Below are 22,842 nucleotides of genomic sequence, written 5' to 3'. Positions count from 1 at the left end.
AATGGCAATATTTTCGTTCACAAAATTTTACTCCCCATTGCACTATTTTACATCAGTCACAGTTTAATCCTGTCTGTGTTTGTGGTGTATTTAGTGAGTTACACGTTTCCGATATTGTAGAATAGCCGATGGCGACTAGAGAGGCTTTTACACAGGGTTTTTCAACACTTTTTTTTAGAAAACCATCTTTAGTATAAACAGGACGACATATGAGGCCAACCTGCTTTCAAGTAATACTTTCCTCCTTCCAAATATGAGATCTAACCCTAGAGTGGAAAAGAAAAATATGCAAGGCAAACAGACTTGCCAAACAATAGCTGATTTATTGATTGATTGTATAAGGAAGAAGCGATCAATTCGATGTGGTTCAAAGCTATGTTGAAGTTACCAGTTAATCATACAGTAAATCGACATACCCTTGTGTCAAAAAATCAATCAACCAACCCACCAATAACTCAATTAATTAATTACCTAATAAATCGATCGATCGATCAAGTCAGAATTTTATTCGTTATTTGTTGTGTTAAAAAGTGGTAGGGTTTTTTTCTCATCCTTTATTTCTTTCTTAGAACACGTCTAGGGGGAGGGGGGGGGGGGGGGAAGGGGGCGGAGCTAAAGGCGTAAAAACGCCTGACGGTGCCTCGGACAATTCAATACGAATTCCGCAGAAAAATTGAATTACTACATTTCGGCAAGCGGCATTGCCGAAATACGCAGTTATACGCAGTTAAACCGAGTAGACGTAGGAAAGCATGTGTTTAGCTTGGTTGGTTCATGGTTTTGCTTTGCTGGCTCGTAACGCCGCGGGTTCGAAAACCAGTCACTGCAATATTTATTTATTTATTTATGGTTTTGCCAAAGTCACCCTCAAGGTCAAGCTTCACACAAACTCGGTGATCCGGTTAGCTCTCGTGAAGTAGTACTGTTCCACTAAAAGAATGTTCAACATATACACGCACGCACACGAGGACTCGCAATGAAATATTGCTGGAAAAAGCAGGCGCGTTCTGGAAAAAAAAATAATTAGAAAAAATGTATGCCCTTATTTTACCCCCTGCCGTTTTCATTAATTTGCGTTCGCAATTTGCATTCACAATTCAAAGCGTGCAAACTAACTACCGCTTCAGTTACGCCCAAAGTTGTGGCTGCGGGCTTCCAATCGACGATGTCCCTTTGTTCTTTCTCTTTTATTTACACACAAATTCACAAAGGGTGACCCTCAAACGGTCCTCCGTGTGTAGCAGTGCGCTAAATTTAATATGCGCACACAGACGCCTGCGCTAATTCCCCAGCCCGCATTACAACAACCCGCGAGAGTCGCAGCTACAAACACGGCTAATTGCAATGCCCCGTTCCAGAAGCCCTAAGAAAACACGGAATTCGCGTCTTCATTTCCGCTAGGGTGCGCCCGGGTCTCGCACAAAGTTTGCGCTTGCCAAGTGCTATAGCAGAAGCCCGCAGGAGGCGTGTAATTCTTAGCTGAGCCAACCGAGCTTCCGAACGCGCGCAAGGCTATATATAATACGCGCATACGAAAGCACGTTCCCGGAGATACATCTGGACACGAAGCACGCGCAAATGAATAAAAAGAGAAAAAAAAGGCAAGAAAAAAGAGAGAAGAAAAATTCACGGCCAACCACCGCTCTCGTCGCAGCATGCAGCAGATTCGGCCAGACCCTGTCCACGTGTTCGCTATGACCGCTCCGTGTCGTCTGCGGGCGTAGGTTTTTCGCGTCGCGAACGTACAAAGCCGCAACTGCTCTATAGCCCTGGAACAGCTGCTTCTTGAATTCGCACCTTTCTCCGGTTCCCACTTCTCTTTTATATTTCTTTCAAAATCTCTAAGCATTTTTTTTTCCTTCACTGCTTCGTTTCAAACACCCGGGCCTTGCACTGGAGACACACGGTGCATTTTTATTTTTTTAACCCCTCGTCGCAGGAACAACTGCGCCGCGAATGTCGGTTGTACGCATACAGTGCTTCTGTTCTGACGGAAACTGCGTCAGTTTGCGAAATTTTCAGGCCTCAGAAAAAAATACAAAACTAATTAACAGCGTCTCCTCCGCTCCACACACACACACGAACACAAAGACGTCAGTGCCTAGTTGTATCCAGCGTTCGAGCGCGGAGCAGACGACGAGATTGAAATTCGTCTGCGATGGTTTGAAACGTGTTGTGGCGTAATGTAGAGCCAGCTGTTTTAAGGCTTAGCGAGTGAACGTTAATTCTGGGCGCCTGGTGGCGCTCGCGAAGTTTTTGGCCGGCAGCGGGATGCTTCGCACAGGGAGCGCGGGTGCTTTTCGCTTGCTTTTGCAGAGCTAACTCGTAAACGACGCAGCCGAGGCATGCTCCGCCAAACGGTTGAAATAATCGTGGAGTTTGCGAGAACTGACGTGGCAGGCTGGCCGTGTACGTGGACACGGCGGAGTGATGGGCGTCATTAGAATCGAAAGTTATGGCAACAAATTAGCAGCAAACTGAAAAGCTTTAGGTTGTTTCAACGACTGCTGGTTTTATTTTTCTTCGATACTTGTCAAGCTCTGTTTTAATTTTCATTTCTCTAAAACGTGCGTTCCCTTCCCGTGGTTGACAGTGACTTCTATTGTGTCTGTTTCATTGCTTGGGGGACATTACGTAGACTAGGATACCGAACTACCAAACCAAAGTACCAAATCCTAAACTTTCTGAAGTGAAGGTCGTGTATTGAGGCTGGGTTCATTTGATATCTAGGGCGTAATGAGAGCGCATTATTAGCAAATCAAAAAGCTTCAGTTTCTTGCAGCACTTCCTTTTTATATTTATTGCACTTACGAGGTTGTGTGCTTTAATTTCTGTTCCAGAAAAAACATTGCTTGTCTCACGTAATATACAGCTGTTGTGATCGGTTCAACTTTCTCGATCGGTTCAACTTTCTGCTAGGTGCACTAGAAAACGAAACTATCAATCGAGGTACTGCACACGTCATGAAATGAAGGCCTTTAGCAGGTGTTATGGTTTTGCCTTAGTCTTCGAGAGGTGAGCCCTTCGAAGATGTCGGTCTAGACGCTATTTTTTTTCCTGACGTTTGTCTGAACAATGTGAAACTGTGCAGTGGAACTGTAAGATATTAAGCCCAACACGCATTCAGTCTTAATCGATTACCTTTCAAGAATATTCATTACCTAGAGTTTACAAAAAAAGGGTCTTCTTGACAGGAAAGAGAAAAAAAATGGCGAAAACATGAAGCAACCACCAGAACAGACGACGTAGTGTTTCTCGACATCCTCAGCGATGATTCTACGAGCAGCAGGTTGACTGGCTGAGCCTTGGAGATTTTGTGCGACAATGATGCTTGTAGCCCGACAAATTAAAAAGCTGTTGCTTCGAGCGGCTCAGTTCTTATATAAAGAATGTTTGTTTCAGTAATTGAATGAAAGGCAGTAGAGTAACGAGCACGACGAAGAAGCCGTCAGTTAGATTCCCCGAGGGGACCACCCCAGTTACGGCGCATGAACCTAAATCCTCAAGCTTGAAGTCACAATTCAACTTCCGCCACACGAATGACCAATTCTATCGGTTTACAGGCTCCTGCGATAAAATGAAAAAATTGGCTGAAGGCTTAGCTTGGTTAAGCCTGGAAGATTGCGAAAGCAATACCCTTGGCTGCGCCTTGGTTCGGCTGATGGTGTGGACATGGTTGCCCTTTGTTAAACTTATCATCCGGCAAGGCAGCGCGCCGACCACTGCGAGGAGCCGAGCTGTAGCCCCATTTATCCTCCTAGCGTGACGTCACACCAGCGAGCGCCCTCTCTCGGCAGCGCCGCAGCAGCGGCGCGCAAGGCTTCGCCTCCACCATCTATGCCGCGAGCTGGAGCCCCGTCTCTCGGTCTGGCGTGACGTCACACGGTCACGTGACGCGCAGCTGTGTAAGGAGGCGCCACGACCACCGATGGGCCGAAAGTGCGAGCAGTATTGCTTTCGCAATAAAAGCAACAATAACTCCTAAATGCGAGACAGTGTTAGCGCTAGATCTATCACGTCTTATTACACACCACACAAATGCGCCTACTCCCAGGCCACGTTATCACAGACGGCACATTCTCGAGAGTGTCAGCACAACGGTCGACACATGCCTTGTCCCCCAAGGACATGCGTGGGCATATGTTCATATTTGTCATGTGCATTTGGATCCACATGGGACTAATGCACATGAGTGTACTACACATTCTGGAGAGTGCCACGGTCCACTTGTCGCTTACTGGACATGTCCCACAGGCACACGCACACGCGTGGACACATATCCACATTTGTCATATGGCCCTAATCAACACGTCACTTATGGGAGATGTCTCACATGGACATGTACAGGCCACCACACACATTCTGGAGGCTGCCACGCTAGGATCCATGAGTCGCTTATAAGACATGCCCAACAGGGACATGAACGGACACAAATACACACATCTCATATAACCTTAATCAACGCGTCTCTTATGGGAACTGTCCCATAGGAACATCTGCACGTGACCATCGACGACAAATTCTGGAGTGTCACATTACAAGTGACATGTCGCTTGTAAGACGTGTTTCTCAAGGACATACGTGGACACATGTCAACACATGTAATATGTTGACGTGGATGCACATGGCACATGCGTACGAGAATAGTGACGGCCTATTGTGAAGAGTTCACACACCATGATAAATACGTCTGTTATTTCACAGAGACATGTGTCGACACATGTTCACACTTTTTATGTGAATCCACAGGTTTGATCATTGTATACGAGAATTTGACAGTTTTTACGCCATCCAATGAGGTTTGAACTAAATCTTCTGCGAGAAAGAGTCTCCATTCCATAAAGCATATTCTGATGGCCTGTATGAAGTGAATAATAAAAGAATAACGCAAGATTTTGAAAACTTCAGCACATTTTTCTTATACGCTCTTACAGAGATTGTGGCTTGTGTGCCAGAATTTGACAGAGTTCATGTCGCGTCCACAAATGCGAGCGTACAGCCCAAAAGGGTTGATATTACAACGATCACACATTTTTATACTACATTTATCGCAATCATCCCAACTCTTACAGCTACATTTGCATTTGATTCGACTTTAATACACCATTCTCCTCGGTTGGAAACCACGCTGGGCGCTACTGTGCTTTCTGCTGACCGAAACTGTCCATGCACCTTAACAATTCATTCAGCCTATGTGAAGCTGTTCGTTAAGGAGCTTTTAGACGTGGATGCTTTTATTTCACTGAGTACAAAGGGCAGTAATCTTAATCTGACGCCGGTTACGTAGAAGAACGCTTGCTGTCCAGTAGCCACTCTGAGACAGCTTCCAAGACCGAGCATACATGTGGGTTAAGGCCCAGCTATTCAACCCTATTTGGAGCATTATGACTGGAAAATATAGAATTAGTCCTTTTTTCTGTCACATTCGGCTGTCAAGAAAATTATAGCGCAGATCACTGTGATGATAAAGCGACGTTATGCACTGCGGTTCTTGCCAACATTCTACGCTTTTCTGCAGGGGTGAATGAACTGCTGAAGCGTGTTACCCGCTCGCTAAATTCCGCTTGTGCGGTGCTGAAAGCAAAGTTTAACGATGTGAATTTACGTTCGTTTTCATGAAGCCTCAATGCGACAGGATGCCGTGCTCGTCTGCGTACATAAACTTCGGGCGTACTACTGAATTCATTCTCTTGTAACGAGCATGCTATTTGTTGATATCAGTAGTCTTGATGATCATCATGTCAAATTAAGACTAATGCAAAATGAATGCCTCTCTCACATCCCTCCAATTAACACTTTCCTGTGTATCTGCAGCCGCCTTATCCTCTCATACTTCATGATGTCATCCGCACACTTGAATCTATGCCGCCTCCTGTTGGTCTTGCCTTCTCTTCCATAACCGACCATCGGTTGTCTTCAAAACGCAATGAAATCCCTACCCACATCCACTTCTTGATTTCAGCTAGGGTATCATTGCTTCATGTTTGTTCCATGACCCGGTCTACTCTCTTCCTGTTTCTTAGTGTTACTCTTTTCCCATATATAGCGCACTGCGCTGTTCTCAATTCGTGCTCAAGCCTTTTCGTTAGCCTCCACGGTTCTGCCCCACAAGTGACCACCAGCAACGGTGAGCTATTACATATATTTTTCTACTCACAGGCATTGTTAAGCTGGTATTCATGAGTCGGGAAAACCTGCCAAATGCAATGCACGCATTTATTATTCACCTCGATGTCTCTCTCTCATTGCAAGCTCTCCTGTATGTGTCCTTTGTGAACCAACTAGCTCAGAAACAAGTCTTTTCTCGAGTGCTCCTAGTACGGATCAGCATTGCGCGTGGTTGAGTTTCCGGCCCGCACTTCGCTCTTTCTTCCGCCACGTAGACTGCCTTGACTTGGGCGTTTAAAGGAAACACAGGACGTTCGTTGAAAGCCGGTGAACACGGTACTGAGTGTGCGCATACACTTGTAAACGCTTCTGATAAATGATGTGCAGGTACACGCTTACATAAGTACGAAGTCGCCAGGCTCACATACTGCTCTCCCTTCGCCTGCGCCGCTTGCGTTTATTTAACAAACAATGGTATCTGAACTAAAACACGTAGAATACGGGTTATACTTAAAGTGCAAGCGTAGGTCTCAATTCGGGTCTTGTTCAGTAGGCACGAACTGCTGCACTTAATGTGATCGGAAATTTTTCGGCGAATGATCGTTAAATGCGCGATAAACTGGGCTTCCAGTTCTTGGCACGGACGCAGAAAAAAAGGCAATTTTCCTAGATCACTCACCTTTATACTCGGCGTTTTAAGCAAGCCTGCCAGAACCTGTTAATTATCGATTTTTTTTGTGGTACAAAGATGGCTTCGGCGGGGCAGGAATACCAGTGTTGGCGAGCATTATAAAGCAGATGAATCACACCATCTGGTAAGCTGGCCACTGATTTCTAGTAGTTGACATTTTAACTATTAGGGTTAAAGGCTGCTTGTAATTAGAGCTTTGTGGGCGGGCATTAATAATAGCCACACCAGTTCTTAGGATTTATAATTCGCGATTATTGCCGGCACTGTGGGTGAAAGCATTCTCGTCACCTCGCGCCAAAAACGCGCGCTTTCGAAAAGAGTGGGTCATTGGCGCGTGCAAAGCAACGCCCCCTAGCGCACGTCACTCCGTGACGCACGATGGGGATCGAGCAACGGCGACCGTCGCAGCGCTAGTAGGACAGAGGAAGACACGTGGCACGTGAGTCACGCCGTGACGTTTACTAGAGGGCGTTGCTTTGTACGCGCCAAAGACCCGCTCTTTTCGAAGGCGCGCGTCTTTTGGCGCGAGATGAAAGTTTTGAACCACACCGCTGACGGCACGGTGCAAAATGGCTAGGCACACAGTGACCCGCGCCGTTGGCACATAAAGTCCCCTATTTCGCCTAGGATCCACGAGATGACTTTATGCTAATTTGCCCCGCTGCGGTGGCTCAGTGGTTAGGGCGCTCGACTACTGGTCCGGAGCTCCCGGGTTCGAACCCGACCGCGGCGGCTGCGTTTTTATGGAGGAAAAACGCCAAGGCGCCCGTGTGCCGTGCGATGTCAGTGCACGTTAAAGGTCCCCAGGTGGTCGAAATTATTCCGGAGCCCTCCACTACGGCACCTCCTTCTTCCTCCCTTCTTTCACTCCCTTCCTTATCCCTTCCCTTACGGCGCGGTTCAGGTGTCCAACGATATATGACACAGATACTGCGCCATTTCCTTTCCCCAAAAACCAATAAATAATAATATGCTAAGCGGCCAATTTTAGCGCGTTATGCGAACCTAATGCACGGGTAATAACGTCATAACCGGCGCCTTAATAACAAAGCAGTAACTCTCGCTTAGCATTCTCTAGTTATTTGATTTGTTCACTCGGCTGTTTACTCTTTCGCTCGCTACTGTCCCTTGCGTCCGTCAATGCGCCAAAAAAAATAATAAATAACGAACAATTTAGAGTGGTTAGGCCAAATGCAAATTAGGTGCGCTCGCACTTTGGTTTTCACTCCAGTTCCGGTTCAAGGCTCAGTTTAAGAGGGTTAAATATGTCTTCAAATGATATCCACTTAGCCTTGTCCAGGGCCACTCGCGACCACCAGTGACGTTTCATTCAGAAACCAAAAATTTCCCCCAAGGAGACCCAGAAATTCCTATTTCAGGCCTTTATTCCCCTCTTGAAAACATTGTCAATTTGGAAAAAATGAAACAATCTAAGTTCATAAAATTCCTTGAATCATCGTCAACATTCCCTTTCCGCCCACTTTTACCCCTCAAATTCCTTTAAAAGGAGAAGAAGATTCCCAGGTTGGACATCACATGCGGCCACCGTATATCGACAATATTTCTCAATGTAATCCCGACACTTGACTTGTCCTCCCCCTCTTCCTCCTCCCCCCCCCCTCCCGCGCTGCTCCCGATCCTCTGCAATACACTGTTACCCGGCATGTCAATGGTAGCTCATTCCCTGCATTTCATGCCCAGTTCAAATCCACTCCCTTCTGTAAATTTCGGGTACGAATTCATGAACTCTCCTGGGTGTGGTAATAGGGTAATGCATTCATCAAATATTCCCGCGCGCCTGCAGGAAAGAAATTATTCATGAGCGAACGGGTCGGCCAAAGGCGCATATGATTATTCTTTACCGAGAGTCACACATGACCACGAGACCCATCTCGCCTGCGAGTCGAAGGTAAACGCCCCGCGGTAGCAGAAGGCCGCGCTCCGTATGAATTATGCACAAGTGTCTAAAAACAGGTTCTTGCTACGTCGATTAATCATAATGGACATCATACCGGTTAGCTGGGTTAAGTCAAACCGTTGGCATGATTATCCTGTGGTAATGAGACCTTGAAGCACTTTCTCGGTAACATGCTTATGATGTTGTTGCACGGGCGTTTTGAATGGTAGTTCAGCCAACGACTTGCATGTCTACTGGCCGTTAAGGGGTGTCGTACATCCGCGCTAACCGCTCATGGCAGATAAACTCTAGGATTTTTGGACAACAATTTCAAACATTGCAATATTGTTCGGTACTGTTGTGTAAATATCGAAAGGTAATGGTTCATTCAAGTTTCAAGTTCATGGTTCAAGTTTTTCCATCGCTCGCACCGAGTAGTTAAGATTTTCATAGAAAGCCAATGGGGAACGTTTTCGACGATAGGAAAAAAAGATAATAGGAAAAAAAGATAATAGCAAAAATGCAAGCCTGTCGCGGGGAGATCTGCGGACATATTGATTGTTATAGCGAAACCTTTGCGACATATGAAAAAATTGCGTTCGTAACCTATTTCTCGTTGAAAAATCCGTTCGTTCAGAATTTGAGGGTATGAAAAGTGCTGGAAAGAGTGTCCTAAACAATAAATGAGCTCAACGTTTCGCTTTAATTTTTCAAACAAGCTCTTTCCTCTCATCGTTCTACTGCCATGTCACCCCAAATTAAAAAGCTCTGCCAAGGCGGTATATAGCTTTCAGGACGGAGGCTTGCACCTCATTAATCAATGATAGCAGCACTTGTAGCGGCCAGTTCTGTTACTATACAATACTTTGGGCGCAGTTTTGTGACCAGTGAAAGAGCTATACTAGGAACCTATTTTAAAGTTTATTATTTCGCTTTCAATGCGACGCGTGTAGAAGTGAAATAGCAATACGCAAAGCATACGCCCTCATTTGAAAGTAAAGGAAAACGCCAGCAACTGAAAAAACTATTACTTCAAAATATGCTCGACCAAATCGGATCTCACGCGGCTGAAATTAAAACATGTACATGTCCCAAATGCGCGTTCTCTCGCTAATAGCCCAGGCGAAGAGCCGTATCGAAGGCCTAGCCTAGGAGAAGAAATTAACTAATAAATGTTCTTTGATGTAATCACGGTTTTTAAGGACACTGCTACTCTGAAAGCCCGCTTCTTATTCTTCAGCCATTCAAACATTAAAAACCTCCAGGGTACTGAACTTCAGTAGCCTCACTTTCCATCTTTTTTCTTTGCCTAGTCCTCTGGCTTTACGAATCTGCGTCTTTAGTAAAAGTGCCATATACGCATTGCCTAAGACGCCTAATCCATCAGTGTGACTTTCCTTGATGCATTTCTGTGCCGTACCAAGAGCGAAAAAATATTAAGCTGATTTTACGAAATCCGGCGCGAATTGAAACGTCAATATCGTTAGCGAACAGGCCAATAATCAAAAAAGAAAGCCAGAAGATTTGCTACCATATCAGTGTTGCTGTTCTGCTGCCTATTGGCAAAAAGAAAAAGAAGATACTTATCGTACTTTTTGCTCTCTGCGGAAGCGAGGAAGTGAAAGTGATATCGACAGTGACAGCGGCAGTGAGAGAAGTGACTGCCAGCTCCCAACCTAAGAAAACGCTTCCCTCTATGTCCGTATGAGTCATACTGCCACACACGAGGAGGACATATCTGAAAGCGCCCGCGCCGTCAACCTCCTGCATAACGTACTCATTATCCAGCAGGTGAAACCGGCAGTTCTCCGTCAAGGAATATTACGAAAGCGAAGGCGAAGTCACTTACCGCGAAGAAAGCTGGCGAGAAAGCAGTCTGTGCAAAATGCGAATTTCGTAATACTAAGTCTGCATGCAATCCTACTTCATTCCAGCATGCCCTCTTTCAAACTTAAACAGAATTTCGGTTGTCAGCGGTAACCAAAATGCAATTCTCAAGTGTGGGTGTTCACGTGAACGCAGACAAAAAAAATTGTAGCAGCTGGTCCCACAGTACTTTCTTCAAGATCGTGCTCTACGTTACTCGGTTCCGCCTTTAGAAATACGCAACAACGTCTGCTGAAAAATATTTATTCAAGCAGAATAAATAGTTAAATCAATATTGCAAATAGTAATTTTAAAGTAAATGGCGAGCAACGTGGAAGCTATTTTGCCGCTGGAAGAAATATTGATTTAGACAAGCCAACCAACTTGGAAAGCTAGTACGTGCACCCTAACACAGTCTTTGTCCGTAAAATTCCGAGACTGAGTCCATAAGAAAAATGCGTTTAACATTGAAATCATTTGTGCAGCACCCCTTCGAAATAGTCTCCCTTGCAGTCTATACACCACTTTCAACGCTTTCTTAGGTCTAGGAAACAGTTGGGAAGTTCTTCTTTTGCCAGGGCTGTCAGCTCCTTTGTGGTGGCGTCTTGAATGGCCTTCACGCTCTCCATCCGGCGACCTTTTAGGGCTCTCTTCACACGAGGAAACAGAACAAAATCGCACGGGGAGAGGTCAGTCGATTATGGCGTATGGGAAGTACAGTAATGCTGTGCTTGGCGAGAAATTTTGTTACGCTGAGAGCAGTGTGCGGCCTTGCGTCATCGTGGAGAAGGCTCCATTGTCCGAATGTCCATAAGTCATGGCGACAACGTCGCAGTGCATCACGCATCTGTTGGAGTACGCGGATATAAAACTCCGGATTCACCGTCTGCCCGTGTGGGACGAACTCGGGGTGTATGACACCTCTGGCATCGAAAAAAACAATCAGCATCGTCTTTGTTTTGGTTTTCTGCCGCCGAACCTTTCTCTACGCCGGAGAGCTTCTGGACCGCCATTCGGCGCTCTGCCTCTTTGCTTGAGGATCGTATTGAAAACACCATGTTTCGTCTTCAGCAATGATGCTGTCAACGAATGCAGCATCCTCCTCTGCCTCGGAGAGCAAATCAGCGTTTACTGATGCCCGCGTGTGCTTCTGGTCCTGTGTGAGGGAGTGCGGCACAAGTCTGGCATTCAGCTTTCGTTTCCCCAAGTTCTCACGCAAAATTTGGTGGCATGTTGTCTTACTAATGTCGAGAGCATCTGATAGCATGCGGATTGTAATGGTGTGGTCTTGCTGTACGATTTCCCTGATCCGAGCCACGTTGTTTTCATTCCGTAAGGTTAAAGGGCGCCACTACCTTGTGTCGTCTTCCATCGACGTTCTCCCCGAAACGAAGCTCTTGTGCCACTCGAAAACTTGCGTCCGCGATAATGTCTCGTTGCCGTAAGCGTCACGAAGGAGCTCATACGTCTGTGTGGCTGTCTTGCCAAGCTTCACACAGAATTTTGTTTAGTTCGAGGTGGACGTCCATCTCTCCATATTCACTCACAGTAGGATGCGCAGACGACTAGTGACAACGTATTTGTCTACATAGTTATGGAGCTCGGCTGCTGACCCAAAAGACGCGGGTTCGATCCCGGCCGCGGCGGTAGAATTTCGATGGAGGCGAAATTCTAGAGGCCCTTGTACTGTGCGACATCAGTGCACGTTAAAGAACCCTAGGTAGTCGAAATTTCCGGAGTCCTTCACTACGGCGTCCCTCAAAGCCTGAGTTGCTTTAGGACGTTAAAACCCCATAAATCATAATCAGTTTTCTGCATGTAGTGTCATCTAGCGCCTGCCACAGCTATTAACATAAATAGCTCAGGTTAACCTGAAAAGAGTGCGCTACACAGACGCACCAACATTTTTGGGGGGAATCATTTCTAGAGAAGAAAATTAATCAGTCTCGACACTTTACGGACAAAGGTTGTATATCTACTTGCACGTATCTATTATACCACATGTACTCTCTCTGACTTTAAATGACGTTTAGGCTGCAGCACTGATGCGCTTTTTTAAAAACACCCTAGGAGATAGATGGACGCTATAATGTACGCAAGGTTCGACGACTGTATAGTAGCATGGCAAGCAGGGCGTCACAATGAAACCACAAACCTAGAGGGAGCTCAAGTTGGTCACAGTCAACCAGTGCTCTAAACTGCGAAGCCGTTGACATGCGTCTTTACCATCGTAACCATCATCATCACGTGGTCATGGTCGTCGTGCCAATACAATACTATGCAAATACAACATTCAGCCGCAGCTTACCAAATGCACTGCCAAGCTCCTCATCCATTTTGAGTCTTCCTTAAGGGCCGACACATCGAGGACTCGTTATTTACAGCTATAGGAGATCTCAAACAACAAGGCGCGCATGCACTAAACAGTCGTGTTATTGGGGACAAGATAAAATACACGTGCGAATGCTTGAACGCGCACAAAATATCACTAAAAAAATGAGCGGAGAAAAATGAATACAACGATAAAATAATATTTCGCGGAACGGCCATACGACTTTGGAAGCGCTAATTAACAACACGAGTTTTTTGTCACTCTGAACTGCGACCTTCTTATTCTCATCATCACGTCTGAGCTCTGTCGTTCGCATTTCAACTGTCAGCGACAATACACACGATCGTCGGAGTGGAGACTAGAAGAGCGCCTGCAAATTTGTTGACGGTAATATGGTGCGCAGAAGTTACGGCGACCTTTAGCATAGCAGAAGCTCTGCATTTTCAAACAAGCCCTCCACGAGTGCATGGGAAGCATGCTAAATTGAACTTAAAGTACAGCCTGATAGTCTGTTTCAGGGCTGCTGAAACCCATAACTGTTGATGGACGGGACAATGCCAACGGTGTCACAGGGGTGATACGACGGATTCGCCATAATGACGTCATATTCTAGCGATGTGCGTCAAACGAAACGCACGTCGCGCTTTAAATTATACCAACTCGTGCTGGGCGCGCCAAACACAAGCTAGAATTTCATAATTATTATTACCGAGCAATTCCGGACAAAAACATTTTTAAACGGGAAAGCGTTTATGAGCGCAATTTCTTCATATAGTGTAAGATTTCGCTATAACAATAAATGTATCCGCAGATCACCCGACGGCAGTCTTGTATTTTTTTTTTGTTCTATTCACGTTTATGCTATCGTCAAAAGCTTTCTATGGAAGTCTTAACTGTTCGATCCGATCGATGGAAACACTTAAAAAGAAAGATTCTGCTACATATCAGAAGTTCTTTCAACTAGTTTATAGTGAATGGTCCGATGACGCTGGGTCCGCTCTGTTAGGTGGCTGAAGCAAATCACCCTCCCCACCCCCCTTTCCCTCCTTCCTCTTCTAATTCTTCTACGAAAGCATCACCTACTGTATGGTGAGCCGGCGGCAGTGTTTTGCTGGGAAATCGAACCTTACGTGCTTTGAATTTAACATAACATCCTGCAGTTCTGTCAGACGAACAAAAGGCGTTACAGATCGAGAGGGAAGTATAACTGAGCACGCCTCGCAAAATTATTACTTTCTGCGCAGTGATCAAGCAAATGCGACTCTAGTAAAATCCAAGAAAAAAATCCTGCGCGGTCAGGCGCTGAAAAAAACACACGAACGACTCTTGACCTGCATCAACAATCCCGTGAAAGGTTGGAAAAGAAAAATGACCGCAGTTATGCAAGACCCTTTATTCCTCCCTTTTATACAGTCCGAAACGATCGAATGGTTAGGAACAAACCATTAGCAGTTCATGGCACTGGCACAACTTCCTATCAATTGTGCAGTTGTTCTACTGAAAAAAGACCGAGTTAGAGGAACTAGGTGCATCTGCTTGAATTCCTCAGATAAGCGCGTTCCATTTATTCAGAAGCGCTCGGTAGAAGCAAAAATAACGACAGAGACCTTTAAATGTTCTCCGTCCTCAGTGGTACTTGTTTTGGATCAATCTTCTTGGCCATAGCAATCGGACTGTCTTCTATTCTGTTGCGTGCAGAGCGCAAGCATATTTGAAAGTGATTTACACTCACACACTGACCTGTCCCGATTTTTGTTTCTGCTTCAAGATGTGTTAAGGCTCTCGTCTCCTGAGCCGGAGTCATCACCATCATCATCACCAGCATGACTACGCCCACTGCAGGGCAAAAGGACTCTCTCATGTCTCTCCAATTAACCCTGTCCTTTTCCAGCTGCGCCCACCGTATACCCGCAAACTTCTCAGTCTCATCCGCCCACCAAACTTTCTGCCGCCCCCTGCTACGCTTGCCTTCCCTTGGAATTCACTCCGTTACCCTTAAGGACCAGCGGTTATCTTGCCTTCGCATTACAAGCCCTGCCCGAGCCGGAGTACCCGGGTGTGAACCCGACCGCGGCGGCCGCGTTTCGATTGAGGTGAAACTCAAAAGGCGCCCGTGTGCTGTGCGATGTCAGTGCACGTTAAAAATACCCAGGAGGTCGAAATTATTCTGGAGCCCTCCACTGCGGCACCTCTTTCTTCCATGGCCGCCGCGCTGGCTCAGTGGTTATGGCGCTCGGCTGCTGACCCGAAAGACGCGGGTTCTATCCCGGCGGTCGAGTTTCGATGGAGGCGAAATTCTAGACGCCCGTGTACTGTGCGATGTCAGTTCACGTTAAAGAACCCCAGATGGTCGAAATTTCCGGAGCCCTCCACTATACGGCGCCCCTCATAGCCTGAGTCGCTTTGAGACGTTAAACTCCCATAAACCAGAAAGCAGATTTTTTTCCAGATGTGTTCCCTTTCCAAATTCATACCTTTCGGATACCTCCCTGCCTTTCCTCCAGAACCGCGTTTAAATGGTCAACGTTGTAATTACACACGCGAACGCTACGACATCGCTGGAGTACCTTCGTAATAGTCGAGAAAGGGAGCCGCGGTGTGGGAGGTACAGCTGCAGCATTTCGTGCCGGTTAGCGCCGCCAACTCACTAATCTATAAATTACTATTAATGTAATTTCTGGACATTAACAAATAAATATGAGAATTCGCTACCGAAAATATCCAAACAGGGTTAGTTGGAGGGGTATAGAACAGGCCTTTGTCCAGTAGCAAGTGTAGTTAGGCTGATGATGATGACGTCAAACACATAACTTCACGGCAATTTTAGACGCCACTTCTTGGAAGCCCGATATTAAACCGCTCGCAAATGGTGAGTTCTTTTAAGCTTTACACGTACGTCTAACCAATCGCTTCGCTGCTTTTGCTACGATGTCGCAAATCCCTCCGCAAGGCAATTTCGGCTTCTGTGATCAACACTAGTGGTTAGTTTATATATAGTAGTACCTAATCAACACACCTAACAAAGCAAACGGGTCACTGACGAACGCAAATTTTCAAGTGAGCAAAACAAACAAACAAACAAAAACAACAAAGCACTGCGAACCATTCCTTTCGTTTCAAAGCCCTTAACCTCGTAAACGTCTTCTGCCATCTATCGTGAGCCAACGTCAGTAGGCAGCTCTCTCCGTATAACTTCACCGACGAACCCGTCTTTCTGCCCACGTTGCATAAAAAACGCTAACGCTAGCAGGCGACTCACAAGATGAAAGGGTGGTAAACTAAGCTCAGCCTAACTTAACCAGCTTCGCCTTAACCGCCTGGAGGGAGAGTCGTACGGGATTCCTAAAAAAAGGCGTAGAACTTGCGCCCTGTCTGTTCTTTCTCCATCACTATTTTTTCTGCCGTACTCTTTTTTGAAGTGTTACAGAAAAAATAAAAAAACGAAAAGAAAACGAAACCGCGCGGTTTTGAAAGCCCTCTTTATGCGCGCTCCGAGTTCCTTCCGACAACGCATTAGGAGGCGCGTAGGCGCGAGGGGGCTTGCGTGGTTCGGGGAAACGTGTAATTTTCGTCGAGCTCACGTTCGGGGGGTGCTCATCCCTTATCGCTTAGCGGAGAACGTAGGACCGTTACGGAAATAAATTTACGGCAGGTTTGCGGAGCACGAGGAAGAAGTCGGGGGATTACTTAACCGCGCACTTCGCCCTCTTTTTTACCAAACAAAAGAATGGAAAGTGCAAAAACGTGTAGGAAGAGAGTAGAGGACGAGTAACGCCTTTCCTTCTCAAAACCTGCTCTTTCCCTCAAAACGTTGACCGGAGTCGACTTCTTACGCATTCCGAGGCTACTAGGTGAGTGAGTGAGAGTGAGTGGGAGAGAGGAGTGAGTGAGTGATAGAGGAGTGAGTGAGTGAAAGAGGGGAGAGTGAGTGAGAGAGGAGTGAGTGAGTGACAGTGAGTGAGAGAGGAGTGAGTGAGAGAGAGAGGAGTGAGTGAGAGTGAGTGAGAGAGGAGTGAGTGAGTGAGAGAGAGAGGAGTGAGTGAGTGAGAGTGAGTAAGTGAGAGTGAGTGAGAGAGGAGTGAGTGAGAGATGAGAGAGTGAATGAATGAGTGAATGAATGAGTGAGTGAGAGTGAGTAAGTGAAAGAGGAGAGAGTGAATGAGAGAGGAGTGAGTGAGTGAGAGTGAGAGAGAGGAGTGAGTGAGTGAGAGGAGTGAGTGAGAGAGGAGTGAGTGAGACTAAGTGAGTGAGTGAGAGTGAGTGAGAGAGGAGTGAGTGAGAGAGGAGTGAGTGAGTGAGTCATTACCGTACGAACTGCCCCCAGGCCTGCAGGAAAACCTCACCACATTCACAATCCCCCTAAGAAGACTAACCGCAGGGTAGTCTTCCATTTAGGAAGCCATTTAGGAAGGGAAACCATGTTTTACACAACAAAAAAGATCTTCGCAATGGGATGAAAATAATCGCTTGCGTTGTTCGCGCGGACCCTTTCGAAAGGCCGTCCACTCTGGCTCGATCCACTTACGATTCCGGGTGGGCACCGCGAGTAAGCAAGCGAGATCGCGTCACCCGTCGAGCTCCTTACACGCATCGAGCACGCCAGAGATCCGATCTCCCTGCGCCCCCCAGAACCGCACCGCGGAGGAACAACATCAACAAGCGGTCGGAGCGGCGACAGGCACAACATACGCAACGTGAAGTGGAGCGACGAACGCGGACTTTAGTGAAGAAAGCTGGAGTTCGAAAGAAATTTATCTGAAGTGTGTGCGCGCACAGGAGAATGCACAGTCAAACATACGGACGGACGGACGGACGGACGGACGGACGGACGGACGGACGGACGGACGGACGGACGGACGGACGGACGGACGGACGGACGGACGGACGGACGGACGGACGGACGGACGGACGGACGGACGGACGGACGGACGGACGGACGGACGGACGGACGGACGGACGGACGGACGGACGGACGGACAGACAGACAGACAGACAGACAGACAGACAGACAGACAGACAGACAGACAGACAGACAGACAGACAGACAGACAGACAGACAGACAGACAGACAGACAGACAGACAGACAGACAGATAGATAGATAGATAGATAGATAGATAGATAGATAGATAGATAGATAGATAGATAGATAGATAGATAGATAGATAGATAGATAGATAGATAGATAGATAGATAGATAGATAGATAGATAGATAGATAGATAGATAGATAGATAGATAGATAGATAGATAGATAGATAGATAGATAGATAGATAGATAGATAGATAGATAGATAGATAGATAGATAGATAGATAGATAGATAGATAGATAGATAGATAGATAGATAGATAGATAGATAGATAGATAGATAGATAGATAGATAGATAGATAGATAGATAGATAGATAGATAGATAGATAGATAGATAGATAGATAGATAGATAGATAGATAGATAGATAGATAGATAGATAGATAGATAGATAGATAGATAGATAGATAGATAGATAGATAGATAGATAGATAGATAGATAGATAGATAGATAGATAGATAGATAGATAGATAGATAGATAGATAGATAGATAGATAGATAGATAGATAGATAGATAGATAGATAGATAGATAGATAGATAGATAGATAGATAGATAGATAGATAGATAGATAGATAGATAGATAGATAGATAGATAGATAGATAGATAGATAGATAGATAGATAGATAGATAGATAGATAGATAGATAGATAGATAGATAGATAGATAGATAGATAGATAGATAGATAGATAGATAGATAGATAGATAGATAGATAGATAGATAGATAGATAGATAGATAGATAGATAGATAGATAGATAGATAGATAGATAGATAGATAGATAGATAGATAGATAGATAGATGCTATACCGACGCGGAAGTAAGATGTGGGAACGCAAACACCTTTTCGGGGACCGTAAGAGACCACCGAGAAGGAGGCCGACCAAAACGAACGAAGAAAAAAATCCTCCTCCTCTTGCTCCTCGCCATCGCCGTCGCCATAACAGGATTTGCGGCTGAGGGCCGCGGCTGGAGAGACCGAGCTCCATTGAAAGTGCTCTGGTGCCCATATAGTGCACACCCAGAGGCCGCGCCGCATCGCGCCTGCACCCCCCAGGCCCTCCTTTTCTCACTGAGGCGCTGTTCAATTCAAGCGGCGGCAAAAAGCAGCTGGCGTAAGCGCGAGCGCCGGTCGTAATAGGCCGCGTTGCGGCGCTGTATGGAAAATAAGCGCAGGCTGCCTGTCGCTTCGCCTATCTCTAAACCACCGCCGACAACGCCGAGGAAGACGGCGTTCAAAGGGCAAAGGAGGAAGACATGAGGTAAACGGAGGCGCTTGAGCGGAAAGCAAGGGGCGCGAAATTCTGTATTCATCTTCCTTTTTTCACCTTTGTTTCTTTCTCCCCTCTTCTTCCGTTCTTTACGCCCTCTCGGCATGCCAGTTCATCTGACAAGGGAGGGAGTTTGTTGGGCGCCTATATTCAGAACCTCCGTCGGGTGGGAACTGTGTCCCGGAAATAGAAGGGCACGACAAGTGGAGTTTTTGTGTGAACAGTCGATACCGAATGGTTTTGTGAATCTTGTCGACGTGGTTGCTCAGCGTCTTTCCAATGGAACTGGTAAAAGAAAGCTGATCCGAAAACGGCAGCTCCAGCGGGAGATTTGGAACTGCGGGTACAGGGCAGTGTGGCCGCGGGGAGGAGAATTTGGGCAGGACTAGGGTATTGTGTACATGTCATAGCGTTGACTTTCAGTTAAATTTACCGTTTGAGGTATAAACAGCAATAACGAATTTTGTTCGCGTGAATGTCCCCACGACGTACTTCTCCATTCTACCGACGAAGGAATTTTCTCAGAAACTATGGACAGCTCGCTCGCAACTTTGACATGTTCATGGCGCAATCGGAGACATTATTCAGTGCATCATGGTTACATAGCATTTGAACAAACAAGTGTTGCTAGAATTGGCGCGAAACAATCGCAGATCCGCATCGCGTTAAATATGCACTTCCAGCATTACCGCATCGGACTGTCTGTCTGCTGTCTGCCAAAAAGCAGTAGTGCAATTAGGGTGAAGGTCTCGAAACTGCTTTTGGTTTTACTTTTAGTGCATTTTAATGAACTAGAGACGATACCCTGCAATGTATATGACACCTAACCTGCTCCTCGTGTTTAGTGCTTAACTTAACCTAATGCAGTCTGATTTACTGTTCCTCGTGGTCTCCGCTTCTTTTTCTTGTGTAGACTCCACTGTAGCGTGCTATTCAGCATAATGATTCACTTTTCTGGCCAACCTATTGCGGCCAAGATTTTCAACCATCGCCCGCGTGTTTTGTCGCAATTTGTCCGTCTTAAGAAATGATACGATTACATACCTTGTAGGGCGTGCCCCGTATGCAGTCGCGCCAGTCGAGTTACACGATCTGGCTTCAGCCTACTCGCAACCTGAAACGAAGATAGGCGAAGTATTAGTAATACATTAGTCAGAAGATCAAAATCATAAATAATGAGAACAAAAAGAGAACGCGGCAATAACGCGCCCGGGGACATCAAATTACCATTCATAACCTAAAAAGAATACTTTGCTTTGCTTTATGGGTTATAACGTCCCAAAGCAACTCAGGCTATGTGGTTTTATGGTTTTATGAGGGTTTAAAGCCCCAAAGCGACTCAGGTTATGAGGGACGCCGTAGTGGAGCGCTCCGGCAACTCCGACCCCCTGGGCTTCTTTAACGTGGACTGACAGAGCACAGTAAACAGGCCTCTAGCATTTCGCCCCCATCGAAATTCGACCGCCGCGGCCGGGATCGAACCCGCGTCTTTCGGGTCAGCAGCCGAGTGCCACAACCACTGAGTAATTGGTTTTTTTTGGTGGAAAGAAAATGGCGCAGTATCTGTCTCATATATCGTTGGACACCTGAACCGCGCCGTAAGGGAAGGGATAAAGGAGGGAGTGAAAGAAGAGAGGAACAAATAGGCCCGTAGTGGAGGGCTCCGGAATAATTTCGACCACCTGGGGATCTTTAACGTGGACTGACATCGCACAGCACACGGGCGCCTTAGCGTTTTTCCTCCATAAAAACGCAGCCGCTGCGGTCGGGTTCGAACCCGGGAACTCCCGCGGCGGCGTTCAGGCTATGAGGGACGCCGTAGTGAAGGGCTCCGGCAATTCCGACCACCTGGTGTTCTTTAACGTGCACCGACAAAACACAGTAAACGGGCCTCTGAAATTTCGCCTCCATCGAAATTGGACCGCCGCGGCCGGGATAGAACCCTCATCTTTCGGGTGAGCAGCCGAGCACCGTTACGTAACACTGAGCCACCGCGGCGGCTCTAAAAAGAATAACTGCGGTAATTTAGTCTCTTCTTTTTATTTTTATACCAACGGGTGCATAGAGGGCCTCCCCTGCTCTAAGCGGTCTCACCCGCCGTTGGCGTCGGTGTCGTACGTCGTAATTGGAAACTCTTGAGTGCACCTACAGGCATTCAACAGTGTTGATAACGTTTTTGCTTCTGATATCATTTACGGCTCATCAACTATGCATGTTTGTCTGTCCAGCTCAGTTCTATTAAAGGCAGGAAACAGCGGCAGCACAGGATCTTTTCAGATGACGTCTCGTAATCGCTCGCGCGCATGCGTAGTCGAACGGGCTTTCAGGGTTATCGCTTTTGTTTAGCTGAACAAAACAACGAATCACCTGTTTGCTGCTTTGATAACCGCTTATTATCGAATAGAAATTACGGTAGATGAGGTGTATAGTTTCTAGCTACGTTATTGTATCACTTCCGGCTTTCTTGCAAAAAACAAAATTAGGGAAATTTAGGTAGTTAAGGACAGCTGGGGAGTTAGGGAAAGTCGACTAGATTAAGCCTGATGCGATCACATTCAAATCAGGTAAGCGTGTATGACGTCTCCTGCGAATATTTTGAAGAGCGTTGCAGTCGTGTAGTGTTACGCCAGTAGGCAGCTGGCCAAACGAGAAACAAGCAGAAGCCTTGAAATACAGAGGCTAATAAGAGTACAGGACACCATTCGAGAAATCAAAGTCGATGGAGAGCAATCATCAGCTCCCTTCTCCCCCACTGACTCCTCTCTTAAAAGGACGCAGGAAGGCATGACGGGGACAATCGTAGAATGAAATCACGAGATTCCACTGGATTAATCCAGCCTGGATAAAAAGTTTCATTGTCATTGCGCATCTGTTAATGTGACAGGTAAGTGCCTTTTAATTCCAATTTCACACAGGCCCGCTGAAGACCATAGAAAGGAAAAGCAGAGAAATCCTCTGCTGAGGACGTATTTACGACGTGCGAATGGCAAGAACGAATTGAATCAACGACCTTCCGATGCTCTCAGAATTACTCTGCTCCGTTCCTAGGCCTCGGTAGAAAAATTTTAAAGAAGAAAAGACAGTTATAACTCCAGTTAGCGCTAAATTCAATCTATGTCCTGCCAAGGAACTACCTATAGCTGGAATTTGCTCAAGAGCAATTACCAGGAGCTTTAAAAGGTGACGGGCACATCCATACGCAAAGGCGAGAAGGCAATTACGGGCTAAATGGATGTTGAAAAAAAGGAGATTTAGAGCGCACCGAATTTAGAGACTGCAGGTCGCCGGCTCGCAAATGGGATTGACGAAAATATGGGCTTTGATACAACTCTGCGAAGGCATCCAGCGAGAAATAAATTTTGCGCGAGACCGTTACTTCCGGTGTGCATCTTATTTCCCTCATTCTGTCTCGCAAGTCGCGTTTTTCTCTATCTCTCTATCGCTCTCTGCGTCTATTTCTGCGAAATATCTCATCACATCCGAAGATTTAGTACGACCATCTTTGAGACTGGCAGCATGAAATCTTACACATTGTGCGCGCTCCGAATTCGTATGCGTTAACATCCGCGGCAATAAAGGGATTCCG

At 46.3% G+C, this 22,842-nt stretch overlaps 1 protein-coding gene across 2 annotated transcripts in view; it reads right to left on the bottom strand.

The window, feature by feature from the left end:
• Nucleotides 1-22,842, bottom strand: part of LOC144100917 (uncharacterized) — a 348,220-nt gene that overhangs the window by 103,126 nt on the left and 222,252 nt on the right. For both annotated transcript variants that reach the window (XM_077633828.1, XM_077633830.1), the window contains one exon: nt 20,301-20,370. The gene's annotated coding sequence lies outside the window, so the exon portion shown is untranslated. The remainder of the gene's footprint in view (nt 1-20,300; nt 20,371-22,842) is intronic.

Source organism: Amblyomma americanum, chromosome 8, assembly GCF_052857255.1.
Source record: "Amblyomma americanum isolate KBUSLIRL-KWMA chromosome 8, ASM5285725v1, whole genome shotgun sequence".
Taxonomy (NCBI): Eukaryota; Metazoa; Arthropoda; class Arachnida; order Ixodida; family Ixodidae; genus Amblyomma; species Amblyomma americanum.
Note: the sequence above shows the minus strand (reverse complement) of the source record. Positions and strands in the feature narration are given on the sequence as shown.